Source organism: Schistocerca piceifrons, chromosome X (assembly GCF_021461385.2).
Source record: "Schistocerca piceifrons isolate TAMUIC-IGC-003096 chromosome X, iqSchPice1.1, whole genome shotgun sequence".
NCBI classification, from domain to species: Eukaryota; Metazoa; Arthropoda; class Insecta; order Orthoptera; family Acrididae; genus Schistocerca; species Schistocerca piceifrons.
In genome coordinates, this window is record NC_060149.1 from 491165048 (window position 1) to 491179927 (window position 14880).

Here is a 14880-nt window from a genome sequence, read left to right on the forward strand (position 1 = left end):
CATGATGAACCATCCCTTCAAAGTCGAAGAAAACTATGAACATGAATTTGACATTTGACATGATCTGATGAGCTTTTTTTTTGTGTTTTTAGAACCTTTTCCGACCCATTGCAAAGATTGAACCTTGGTCTCAACATCATAATCTCATCACCAGTTAAAATTCTCTAGTGGAACATCTCGTTTGCTTCTGCAATCTCTCTTACAGTCAGTCTTCCATTGGCATGCACAATTTCATTGTCATTCCTGACATGAGTGTCGTCAGTAGACGTCAAAGGGCGTCCTGAAGGAGGGCCATCTTTAACCTCTTTCCAGTCATTTTTAAACCATGTGAACCATTTGCAACACCAAGTATGGCTTAAGCTCTCATCATCGTTGGCTTCCTACATCATTTGATGTGTGTCTGGAAAGGTTTTCTTGAGTTTCACGCAAAGTTTAATGCAGACGCTTTGCTCCCATAACTCTGCCGAATCGAAATTCGCAAACTGTGAAACACAACGTTCTACTCAATAAAACACTGAACATCAACTATCAGACGTACAACAATGAAATTTCCAGCAGTTACACATCAAACACAGGTGAACAGACCTCATACACACTTAGCAAAAAATGCTGATGTCTGGTACATATTGGAATGTAGTATTTATTGGAAAAGGAGGAGAAGAGTGTATCATAAATAATTTAATAATAGCACAGAAACATCAACAATGACAGCATTCAAGTTGAAAATGTAATGCCCAAGTAGTTAAATATTTGTATATGATAATGAATGTCTACTTACAAATGTTTGTCTTTTCTCTTTCTTTCTAATGCACAGTGTAATAGTAGGATCTCCCCAAAATGTAATCTTACAATGCTGATTTATGCATCGCTGAAATTACAGGGACACCTTTAAATTCACAACCATGTATTTCAAATGACATGAAGACCACACAGAAACTGCTGTTAAAATGAGTATTTTGGACCCACTACCCGGAAACAGGAGTTTCTGCAAGAGTGGCTTATAGAAGTCGTCAGTGATCAATAAGGTGAGGTGCTTATTAAATAGGAATTATGTTACTTAAAGAAACAGCAGCCAGCCACTTTTTATACAGCTTAAGCTTGTGTATACCATAATACATTTTAGGTTTTGACTCATTGTCGTGTAGATCTTCATCAATACAACGCCCTCTCTCTCTCTCTCTCTCTCTCTCTCTCTCTCTCTCTCTCTCTCTCTCTCTCTTTGCTACTGCATTTTGAACACTGCCACTGTCATATGGAAAATAACAGTTGTATGAGCTACCACATTTCCTGAATTGTATATTTATGTTTAATTAACTGTTAAGTTCAGTTACTCCTTTTCCATAACTTTTAGCCCCTTTTTTCGCATTTGTGTAATGAGTCACTATATGTTATTTTACAGGTAATTTTTTCACACTATTTATGTGAAATTACTAAAGTTCAAACACAGAATTAAAATGATGTCGCATTTTCTGTTGCACCCATCTAGAGGGCCCAGATCTGGCCTGAGGTACCTGTGAAGTCCCACCTACCAATAGCATCAGGGGTTGTATGTTAAAAGTGTGGTTTAGTGCATTTTGAGGAGGATACAGAAGGTCTGTTATCCTCGTCTTTTCTTTCTGCTGAGTATATTGTCAATTAGGTAAGGACTATGACCATTGTTGTATGATATTTATTTATTATTTTCAATTCATTTTCAAAATACAGTTTGGTTTCTGATATAGATAGTAGGAGGTCCACCATGGAATGGAAAGCTGCAAGTTTGTGTGTTACCACAAACCAAACCAGATTTTGAAAATGAATTGAAAATAATTAAAGAAATAGCATACAGCAATGGTTATAGTCCTGCCTTAATTGACAGCATACTTAGTAAAAAGAAGAGGCAGAGGATAATAGCACTTCTGTATTCTACTCGGAAAACACTAAACCACACTGATAACAAATGGTCCCCCATGCTATGAGGGGTGTTCAGTAAGTAATGCAACACTGTTTTTTTTCCTGCCAGTTTTGGTTGAAAAATTCAGAATTTATTGTGGGTTTTGTGGAATATTGCTGCTTCAGCCCCTACCGTTTCATGAAGTTCCAATAGCTGGCAGCAGTATACATAGCCTTCAAAATGGCATCTGTAACAGAGGTATATTCCAAGCAAAGAGCTGTCATTGAGTTTATTTTGTCAGAAAACCAGAGCATCACAGATATTCATAGGTGCTTGCAGAATGTGTATGGTGACCTGGCAGTGAGCCGAAGCATGATGAGCCGTTGGGCGAGGCATCTCTCATCATCACGAGGTCACACAAACCTGTGTGACCTCCCGCGTGCTGGCTGACCAGACACACAGCTGTGACTTCTGCAATGTTGAAATGTATGGACACTCTCATTCGAGGTGATTGATGGATCACAGTCAAACACTTCAGTGCACAACTGCGCATCTCTGTTGATAGTACTGACAGACTCGGCCACCAGATAGGATACTCCAAGGTGTGTGCCCACTGGGTTCCTCGGTCTAACAGAAGACAAAAAAATCAGCGAAGGGCTATCTGTGTAGAATTTCTCGCATGTTAAGAGACCAATCGTGATAATTTCTTGTCAAACAGTGTCATAGGCTATGAAACATGAGTTCATCACTTCCAACAAAGTGGCAGTCTGTGGAGGGGTGCCATACCACCTCTCCTCTGAAGAAAAAGTTCAGAGCTGCACACTCAGTTGGTGAAGCCACAGTGACGGTCTTCTGAGGCTCTGAAAGGGTTACTCTGTTTGATGTCCTCCCTCATGGTGCAACGATATCTCTGACGTGTATTGTGCTAAACTCAGGAAATTGAAGAAACGACTTCAGCATGTTCATCACCACAAATATGCAAATGACTTCTCACTCACCATGACAACTCAGTGCTTCACACAAGTCTGCACACCCGAGAGGAGCTCACAAAACTTCGGCGGACTTTTCTTCCACATTCACCCTACTGCCCAGATCTTGCTGCTTCCGGATTCCATCTGTTTGACCCAATGAGGGATGCATTCCATGGGAAGCAATACTTGGATGATGGGGAGGTTATTGATGCAGCAAGATATCGGCTCCAATGTCAACCAGTAGAAAGGTACCATATGAACATACAGGTCCTCACTGTAAGGTGGCGTAAGGCTGTTGCATTGAACAGTGATTATGTTGAAAAGTAGAATTTTGTAGCCAAAAGGATGGAGAATAATAATCTTGAATAAAACTAGCTTGCTCCCTTGTATATGTTGGTAGAACTACACAGTTACTTCCCATCAGACTAAATTCCAGGAAATATATTCCAGCTTTTTATACTGGGAATACTGTTGCCTACATTCTGTTCAGCAGTAAAGACAAGATTCCACGTTTAGAACTGAGTGGAATTTATAGGATTTTCTGCAGTACATGTGGCAACTGTATGTAGTTTAATCAGGTGGGGATATAAATATTAGACTGACTGACTGTGAAAGGCATTGGAGACTGAAAAAGAAAGATTCCTACTTTCCTGAATGTGTTCTAAATGAAAGTCGTTCTTATGATATTAAATGCAAAGTCCTCCATAGAGGAACTAAAGGCAGCAAATTGACATTACTCAGACGTCCAGCTATTAAAAAACACCAATCAAAGAATCTTCACATGGTCATTAATGACCAAACACAGTTTCATTACTCACACTTACTAAAGTAGCAGCAGCCAGGAAATATTTTTCTCGCCAGTAGATAAAATGCTTGTTCTAACTGTTTTACACACACACACACACACACACACACACACACACACACCCACACTCATTCACATTTGTTATATAGCATTGTATCTTGAATAATGTACTCATCTCTGTACTATGCTGAGATTTTTTTATATAAATCATGATTACTTGTTATATTATAATCAGGGCATGCACTGTTAATTTTGTAGCTTGTGTAATTTTTGTTGACGAAAGAAATGTCCTGGTGAAAATCCACAGTTGTTTCAATAAAGTCCTGCAAGAGCATCTGGGGTAACACTACTACCAATTCTGATGACCTTCTTTTCTGCCATAAAGTCTTTATTTGCTTGTGACTGGTTTCACCAGAATATGATGCCATATGTCATAACTGAATCGAAAAAACCAAAACACACAACTTTGAATGTTTCCATGTCACAAATAGATGCAGTAGAGTGAATAGCAGTAGCTGCTGAGCCCAATCTTTTACATGGGTCAAGGATGTGATCTGCCCATCTATTAATATGTATTCCCAGGGATTTGGAAGACTTGGCTCTCAATTGCACCGTATTTTAGTTCAACATCTTCCTCATTTCTGTGTGTTGTGTGAGATAGAAAGAACAAAGTCGTGTTGACATTGAGTGACATACCATTTGAATTGAACCAATCTGCAGCTTCCATGAATATAGCGGTTGCAGCACTCTCTAGACTGAAGTTGGGCCTTCAGTATTTCAGGTTGCATTTCCCTCAAGAACAGTTAAATTCCCCTTCTGGCCATCCAAACTTTGGTTTTCCATGATCTCCCTAAATTTATCCGTGCAAATGCCGGGATGAATCCTTTGAAAAGGGCCCACCCAATTTCCACCCCTATTCTTGAGACAATCTGAGCACATGCTCTGTTTCTAATGATCTCACTCTTGACACGACGTTAAACTGTATAATCTTCCTTCTTACAAGAAGATAAACAGTGGTGTGCATGTGAGATGAGATGGAGGTAAATAGCACAATTCAGTGATACACCATTATCCTTATGCTTTATGTATGTTCTCACATGTGAATCGTTACTGGTGTACTTAGTCACCTTGCTTTCATACATAATAAATATTCCCTGTGTCAGCTGTGGTCTTGTCAGTAGAAGGGATCAATCCATTTTTCTTTGGACACACAGTCCAATTTCCACTTTTTAACAAGATACACTAAAATACTGGTCCTTTGAAGGTTATTTATACTTGTGTATGTTAACCCACATGAAAAAAGATACAAAAAATGTCTATTCAAAATAGGCTTATACCCTTCTGATCATTTAAAGTTGTCATTATTCGGTGTAAGTCATATGTCGCCTTTTTTCCTTATTTGTGGACTTTTGCCCAAAGAAGTGCGAATCTAGTTGTAACTTCTACAGAATATTAAACACCTCTATTATCACAAGTTTAATGGAAATGGAAATATGAGTGTATAGTTTCGAAGTATTGCAACACAATGTTATCACTCTGCTACTTTTTGTTTTGAGAGTAAATTTTACTGTTTTAATAGTGACTAGTAGGGAAATTCTCGAAAGAGATGTTACACAGTGTTTCTATTGCAATGCAAATGTTTAGATTTACTCTAAAAGTGAAGATATTCTTACCAGCCCTCTATCACACTTGTTCATATGTGGATTCAGATTTTTTTTCTAGTATACTCATTCTATCTTAAGCTAAAATGCTAGTATTTATTTATTTATTTATTTATTTATTGTTCCGTGGGACCAAATTAAGGAGAAGTCTCCATGGTCATGGAACGAGTCAATACGTGAAATTATAACACGATATTAGAAACAGATAAAGTGAAATATATATAAAAAAACATATTCAGGTGACAAGTCGTAAGTTTAAATAAAGAAATTCAACAATGTAACACTAGAATTTGCTTAATTTTTTATCTCTTCCAGGAGCTCCTCGACAGAATAGGAGTGAGCCATGAGGAAACTCTTCAGTTTGGACTTAAGAGTATGGGCTACTGCTAAGATTTTTGAGTTCTTGTGGTAGCTTATTGAAAATGGATGCAGCAGATTACTGCACTCCTTTCTGCACAGGAGTCAAGGAAGTGCATTCCACATGCAGATTTGATTTCTTCCTAGTATTAACTGAGTGAAAGCTGCTAACTCTTGGGAATAGGCTAATGTTGCTAACAACAAACGACATTAAAGAAAATACATACTGTGACACTTTTCGTGTTGAAGTGTCACTTATTTCAGATACTGTTCTTATGGTAAATAAAGCAGCATTTAGTTTCTGAACATGATCCTGTACATGGGCTTTCCACAACAGCTTACTATCTATCCGAACGCCTAGGAACTTGAACTGTTCCGTCTCACTTATAATATGCCCATTCTGTCTGATCAAAATATCAGTTCTTGTTGAATTGTGAGTTAGAAACTGTAAATACTGAGTCTTACTGTGATTTAGCATCAAATTATTTTCCACAAGCCACGAACTTATTTCATGAACTACATTATTTGTTACTGTTTCAATGTTACACACAAGATCCTTCACTATCAAGCTGGTGACATCAGCAAACAGAAATATTTTTGAATCACCTGTAATACTACAAGGCATATGATTTATATAAATAAGAAACAGCAGTGGCTCCAGCACCAACCCTTGGGGAACGCACCACTTAACAGTGCCCCATTGGGACTGAACATCACTACCACACTCGATATTGCGGAGAACTACCTTCTGCTTTCTGTTCTTAAAGTAAGAGGCGAACCAATTGTAAGCTACTCCCCTTACTCCATAATGGTCCAACTTCTGCAGTAATATTTTGTGGTCAACACAGTCAAAAGCCTTAGTTAAATCTAAGAAAACACCTAGCGCTCGCAACCTTTTATTTAATCTGTCCAAAAACCTCACAGAGAAAAGAGAATATAGCATTTTCAGTTGTTAAGCCATTTCTAAAACCAAACTGAACATTTGACAGCAAATTATGTGAATTTAAATGCTCCAGTAACCTTGTATATACAACCTTCTCGATAACTTTAGCAAACACCGATGGCGTAGAAATAGGTCTAAAATTGTCAACATTATCAATGTCCCCCTTTTTATAAAGTGGCTTCACTACCGAGTACTTTAATCGGTCAGGAAACTGACCACTCCTAAAGGAAAAGTTACTGATATGGCTAAGTACTGGGCTAACATACATAGAACAATACTTCAGTATTCTGCTAGATACCCTGTCATATCCATGAGAGTTCTTGGTCTTTAGTGATTTAATTATTAACTCAGTCGCCCTCTTGTCAGTATCATGGAGGAGCATTTCAGGTAACAGTCTCGGAACACTTTTTTCTAAGAGTGCTATATGATTCCCTGTTGGGACTAGGTTTCTATTTAGTTCACGTGCTATATTCAGAAAGTGATTATTAAATACTGTACATATATGACACTTACCAATAACACGGACATTCCCACTACGCACTGATTCTATATCCTCGACCTGTCTCTGCAGACCAGCCACTTCCTTTACGACTGACCATATGGTTTTAATTTTATCCTGAGACTTAGCTATTCTATCTGCATACCACATACTTTTTGCCTCCCTAATAACATTTTTAAGCACCTTACAATACTGTTTGTAATGGGCTGCTGCATTTAAATTTTGACTGTTTCTAACGTTTTGGTATAATTGTCACTTTGTTCTACAAGATATTCTTATCCTTCTAGTCAGCCACACAGGCTGCCTGTTTGTGCTAGTGCCCTGTTTTGAACATTCTATTAACACATGTTACAGCACAAAAATCTTTTAGAGTTAAAATTTGTGCATCATGATCTGAAAGGCCATTCACCTTTTTGCTAACAGAATGCCCTTCTAGTAATGAGGAATGAATAAAAATGTTGTCTATGGTTGTTCTACTGTTCCCTTGCACTCTCGTTGGAAAGAATACAGTTTGCATAAGATTATATGAATTAAAGAGGTCTACCAGCATCCTCTTCCTTGCATGCACAATCACTTATACAATTAATATTGAAGTCACCACATATAACTAACTTTATGTATTTCATATAAAGTGAACCAGGAACCTCCTCTAGCTTTAGCAAAAATGTTGTGAAATCGGAGTGTGGGGATCTATAAATAACAACAGTTTGAAGTTTAGCTCTGTTAAATTTACCACACCGGCACAACATAAAAAAAAAATTGTCAGTGGGAGTGGGAGTCTGCTGCTCAGGGTAATGTTGATTGCTTTTGAGTGCACTGTTACAATAAGTACAAAAATTTTAATATCTGACTACTTCTGAATCTATAAACGACTTCAAAAAGTAAGTTACATGTTATTATGGCACTGCAGTTAACTTTCATTGAATTCTGCACTACACTTCAAAACAACACAGACACAGGACACTATTTTTCAAAATACTCATCACTTTTCTGCAGACAACGGTAGGAACTTTCTACTACCCATTCATTTCCTCAATGATAGAAATCCACTCTTTGATAATGGAGCCATTCTAGAACCATTATGTGAATGTCCCCATCATTGGAAAATCTTTGAATGCTGTGAATCAGTTCCTCGATTGGGCATTTTTGTCAGTGGTCGATGTTGATGGCCTTTCTTCCCAATGAGTATCATCCATGTCTATGTGGCATTCATCAAATTGTTGGCCCTGTTTCACTTTGGATGGACACGGCATTGCATTTGGTCCACATGATGCCGGAATTTAATGGTGAATCTGTGTGACTTCTAGGTGTTTTGCCCCACAAGAATCATATTGTCTTACATACTTCAACTTTGGCATAAATTCCAGCTGCCACACCATTTCATTCCCACACTGTTATGCACCTATTAATCTTACCACAGCAGAACTTCGTTTCCGGAAACCCAGAACACCTACTCCCTTCTGACAATGTGCCACTCTTGTTGCACAATGGTCTTAACGTGAGATGACATGTGTAACTTACTTTTTGAACTTCCCTTGTAATAGAGCATTAAGGGAGAAGTAGAAAATGCAGTTTTACTGCTTAAGTGAGACGGGAATGCTAGTGTCCAAGCTGGTTGCTATGCAGTATTTCTAACATTGATAGCATGATCTGGGTTCTCAATAATAGTAGTAGTAATAATAATAATAATAATAATAATAATAATAATTATTATTATTATTATTATTATTATTATTATTATTATTATTATTATTATTATTATTATTATTATTATTATTATTATTTCCCATGGAGACCCGGGAAAAGAATAAGCCTCCGGTATGTTCTGCCAGTCGTAAAAGGCGACGAAAAGAACACACCACTAATAGGGCTAACCCCCCTTTTAGTGTGATTAGTTGGTTCAGGACAGAACTAAAGAAGCCTCGGTCAAGCGCCGTCATGGTCGGGGACGACGCTTGAACCCTATGCCCGCCCACAATGGTAACGACACTGCTAGCCAACTGGAAAATGATTCAAATCCAAATAGAGGTGTTTTGCAGGATATGCTTCCTGCAACCACCCTAGAAGGAAAACAAAGACAGAGGATGAGATGGTCAGATGAAGTTAATCGACACCTCATGTTCTGTTATTACCAAGCAACAAACCTAGGAACCAACACAACTGGATACAGATCACAAGTATACACAACATTTATTACCAGATACCCAGAATTAAAATTTTTAACAGAACAACGACTAGCTGATCAGATCCGTGTAATAATCAAAAATAACAGGATACTCCAGTCAGAATTAGAAAACATCAAACAACAAGTACAACAAATACTGGAACAAAATAATGTGCAATCAGAACAAGAAGAAGAAGAAGAAAATACAGTAATGGACTCAAACATCCCAGAGCAAACAAACAAAGAACAACACGCATCAATTAAACAGTCAGAGGAAAACAAAATCTTAAGACAGCCACCAGAACAAGCACAAACAGAACACGAAGTGACACACATGTTAAATACAGAAGAAAAATTTCAGCTGACATATATAGAATACAAAGACACAAATACAGACATTAGACCATTCTTGCATAGACCGCCAAATAACCCACAAGTCGAAACAACAACAAAAACTATCAACACAATCATACACAACAAAATAAATGAAAACACAACTATGGAAGAGTTACAACTACTGGTTTATATAGGAGCACTCACTACACTAAATATACACACTAGGCAGAGATCAGAACCAACCAACACACGGAAGAAACCCACAAAACCAGCATGGCAACACAGGCTACAGATCAGAATAGAAAAACTGAGAAAGGACATCGGACAGCTAACACAATTTATAAGAAATGAAATGTCAGAAAAAAAAAGAAACAGGTTAGGTAAAATCTCCCAACAAGAAGTGATAGAGCAATTAGATGAAAAGAAGCAGAAATTACAAGCATTGGCCAAACGACTTAGAAGATACAAAAAAAGTGAAAATAGAAGGAAACAAAACCAAACATTCAACACAAACCAAAAGAAATTTTACCAGACAATAGATAAAACACACATTAAAATAGACAATCCACCAAACATAACAGACATGGAACACTTCTGGAGCAACATACGGTCAAACCCGGTACAACATAACAGGCATGCACGGTGGATACAAGCAGAAACAGATACATACAAGATGATACCACAAATGGCTGAAGTGATAATTTTGCAACATGAAGTCACCCAAGCAATTAATTCTACTCACAATTGGAAAGCCCCTGGAAAAGATAAAATAGCAAATTTCTGGCTAAATAAATTCACCTCAACACATTCACATCTAACTAAATTATTTAACAGTTACATTGCAGACCCATACACATTCCCTGATACACGTACACATGGAATAACTTATATGAAACCTTAAGATCAAGCAGACACAGCAAACGCAGCTAAATATCGCCCCATAACATGCCTACCAACAATATAAAAAATATTAACTTCAGTCATTACACAGAAATTAATGACACATACAACACAGAACAAAATTATAAATGAAGAACAAAAAGGCTGTTGCAATGGAGCACGAGGATGTAAAGAGCAACTGATAATAGATGCAGAGGTGACATATCAAGCTAAAACTAAACAAAGGTTGCTACACTATGCATACATTGATTACCAAAAAGCTTTTGATAGTGTACCCCACTCATGGTTACTACAAATATTGGAAATATACAAAGTAGATCCTAAATTGATACAGTTCCTAAACATAGTAATGAAAAATTGGAAAACCACACTTAATATCCAAACAAATTCAAATAATATCACATCACAGCCAATACAGATTAAGCGTGGAATATACCAAGGAGACTCACTAAGTCCTTTCTGGTTCTGCCTTGCTCTGAACCCACTATCCAACATGCTAAATAATACAAATTATGGATACAATATTACTGGAACATACTCGCACAAAATCACACATCTGCTATACATGGATGACCTAAAACTACTGGCAGCAACAAATCAACAACTCAACCAATTACTAAAGATAACAGAAGTATTCAGCAATGATATAAATATGGCTTTTGGAACAGACAAATGTAGGAAAAATAGCATAGTCAAGGGAAAACACACTAAACAAGAAGATTAGATATTGGATAACCACAGCGACTGCATAGAAGCGATGGAAAAACAGATGCCTATAAATATCTAGGATATAGACAAAAATAGGAATAGATAATACAAATATTAAAGAAGAACTAAAAGAAAAATATAGACAAAGACTAACAAAAATACTGAAAACAGAATTGACAGCAAGAAACAAGACAAAAGCTATAAATACTTATGCTATACCAATATTGACCTACTCATTTGGAGTAGTGAAATGGAGTAACACAGACCTAGAAGCACTCAATACACTTACACGATCACAATGCCACAAATATAGAATACATCACATACATTCAGCAACAGAAAGGTTCACATTAAGCAGAAAGGAAGGAGGAAGGGGATTTATCGACCTAAAAAACCTACATTATGGACAGGTAGACAATTTAAGAAAATTCTTTATAGATCGAGCAGAAACTAGCAAAATACACAAATCAATCACTCATATAAATACATCGGCTACACCACTGCAATTTCATAACCACTTCTACAACCCTTTAGATCACATAACATCAACAGATACGAAGAAAGTAAATTGGAAAAAGAATACACTAAATGGAAAGCACCCGTATCATCACACAGCCACACATCGATCAAGACGCATCCAACACATGGCTAAGAAAAGGCAATATATACAGTGAGACGGAAGGATTCATGATTGCAATACAGGATCAAACAATAAACACCAGATATTACAGCAAGCATATTATTAAAGATCCCAATACCACAACAGATAAATGCGGATTTTGCAAACAACAAATAGGAACAGATCACATCACAAGCGGATGTACAATACTAGCAAATACAGAATACCCCAGGAGACATGACAATGTAGCAAAAATAATACATCAACAGCTTGCCTTACAACATAAACTTATAAAACAACATGTTCCCACATACAAGTATGCACCACAAAATTTACTGGAGAATGATGAATACAAATTATACTGGAACAGAACCATTATAACAGATAAAACAACACCACATAACAAACCTGACATCATACTCACCAATAAAAAGAAGAAATTAACACAACTAATCGAAATATCCATACCCAATACAACAAATATACAAAAGAAAACAGGAGAAAAAATTGAAAAATACATCCAACTGGCTGGGGAAGTCAAGGACATGTGGCATCAGGATAAAGTTGACATTATACCAATTATACTATCAACTACAGGAGTCATACCACACAATATCCGCCAGTACATCAATGCACTACAGCTACATCCAAACTTATATATACAACTACAGAAATCTGTAATTATTGACACTTGTTCAATTACCTGAAAGTTCCTAAATGCAATGTAACATATACCGTACAGTTAAAAGGAAGTCACGCTTGATCAAGGTCCGCGTCACCTTCCATTTTTAACCAGACATAACGTCTGAGACAAGAAAGAAATAATAATAATAATAATAATAATAATAATAATAATAATAATAATAATAATAATAGAGTTGTGATTCGCTGTATTTGAACAGGAGTAATCATTTTTTAAATCTAAGTGTGGTGCATTAAATTCAGAAACTAAGTTAGGGATTTTAACAAGTTTAAACATATAAAAGACTGTACTCCGAGCATGATTCTGCACACATACTGTCACATTACTTCCCACAGATTCCAGTAGCTTCTGTCATCCTGACATGAATAACATTATCAGTGGCACACGAGTCGTCATTGGCATTGCCACCGACAATTCCTGGTAGTTTTGAAGAGTAACATTTTCACAACCAATGATGTGCAGTCGATGTTGCATATGAACTGTGGATGTCTTGAAAATAAAAGTGAACATTTATCAGATCATGTGCGTTATGTGTTGTGATACAAAAGGCTTTCATAATAGCAAGTGATATGCAGTCAGTTTTATCAGTATGTTCTGATTAAATGTTAGTCAGTCATATGAGAAAAACCAACTACTCTCAACTTGTACTAGAATTTTCTGAATTACAATCTGCTGTACTGGCTGTTTTTATTTGGTTTAAAATATTATTTTATTTTGTCCTCTTCACTAATGTAAAGTTCTGGTAGTGCAGCCGTTTTCAAGTGTCTGAAATGAAGTGTAGATAGAACATAATTAAAGTATAAGCAACAATTAGTCACTGAGTCAACATAAAAAATTAAATAAAAATATAAATAAGACAACTTAAATATTTGAGTGACTGTCAAAAATTATATTGGTCATACATTGTTAAAGTGCAATGGGGTGAAGCAGTTTGCAATAAAATAAAAAGTGGACAACATACAATGAGGGACAACATCAGACTTTAAAATAAATAAAAATACCACTTGCAAGTAAGAACATATATGGGGTTAAGTACCAGGTACAGCAAACCACCCCCCCCCCCCCCCCCCCAAAAAAAAAAAAAAAAAAAAAAAAAAAAATCCAGCTGGCCAGAGATAAACCAGTGCACCAATACTCTGTGTTGTACAAATAATGTTAAAGGAATCTGTGGTAATCTACATAAGCGGTACAGTGCACAAATGAATGGCAGTAACGGAAAGAAGAACTAGTATTCTTTTATTTTACATACTCAAATTTATCTCTGACCACTGGCTGATCTCAAGTGTCAGTATTGGACAAGGAATGGGAAAGGTATCAGCCGTGTCCTCTTAATACAAATCATCACATCATATAATTTTTGGAGTTTTCCTAGTAGGCAGAGTATTCTATCATTTTTCAGGTATGTTTCTGAAAGATCATTACTACCTAATTGAAGCAGTAATGATATTCTGGATGCCTGCTTGAAACTGATGGAAAAACCTAATTCACTTCAAATGACCCGGTTTGTAACTTGTTCTACCATTTCATTAAATTGACAACTCACTGAAACTTTTTGGCACATTAAAACTGTGTGCCAGACCAAGACTCAAACTTGGGACTTTCACTTTTCACTAGCAGGTCTACCAACTGAGCTAACCAATCACATCTTATGGCCTGTCCTCACAACTTTACTTCTGTCAGTCTTAATCTGCCTGGAAGTTTCATATCAGAGCACACACTGCTGCAGAGTGGAAATTTCATTCTGAAAATATCCCCCAGATTGTTGCTGAGCTATGCCACCACATCTTTTCTTCCAGGAGTGCTAGAGTCACAGGAGAGCTTCTTAATTTTGGAAGGTAGGAGATGAGGTACTGGTGGATGTGAAACTGAGGGGATGGGTCACGAGTCGGGCTCAGTTGGTAGACCACTTGCCCACAGAAGGCAAAGGTCACAAGTACGAGTCTATGTTAAACACAAAGTTTTAATCTGCCTGAAAGTTTTATATCAGCACACACCCCGCTGCAGAATGAAAATTTAATTCTGACAACTCAATGTTCCTCTTACTCCCCAGACACTGTTCTCACTACATCATGTATAGTTTTGATTTTATTTTGAGATTCATGTATTGTGCTTTTAAAGCTATTATCATTTCTTAAGACCTTAAAGTATTGCCTATAATTAGCTGCTGCGACTGCTCTTGATTGTGCTGTAATACTATCGCTGATTTCTCACACATGAGATTTTCTGATATCTTCTTTTGCTAGTAATGGTTGGTTACCTTTCCCTTTTATGAACACACACACACACACACACACACACACACACACACACACACACACACACACACACACACACACACCCT

The 14880-nt window shown here is 36.9% G+C and overlaps 1 protein-coding gene across 3 annotated transcripts in view; it reads left to right on the forward strand.

The window, feature by feature from the left end:
* Nucleotides 1-14880, forward strand: part of LOC124722958 — a 192789-nt gene that overhangs the window by 72415 nt on the left and 105494 nt on the right. For 2 of the 3 annotated variants that reach the window (XM_047248125.1, XM_047248127.1), the window contains exon 3: nt 881-1025. The exons of the other annotated variant lie outside the window; for it this stretch is intronic. The gene's annotated coding sequence lies outside the window, so the exon portion shown is untranslated. The remainder of the gene's footprint in view (nt 1-880; nt 1026-14880) is intronic. 3 annotated transcript variants of the gene reach the window in all.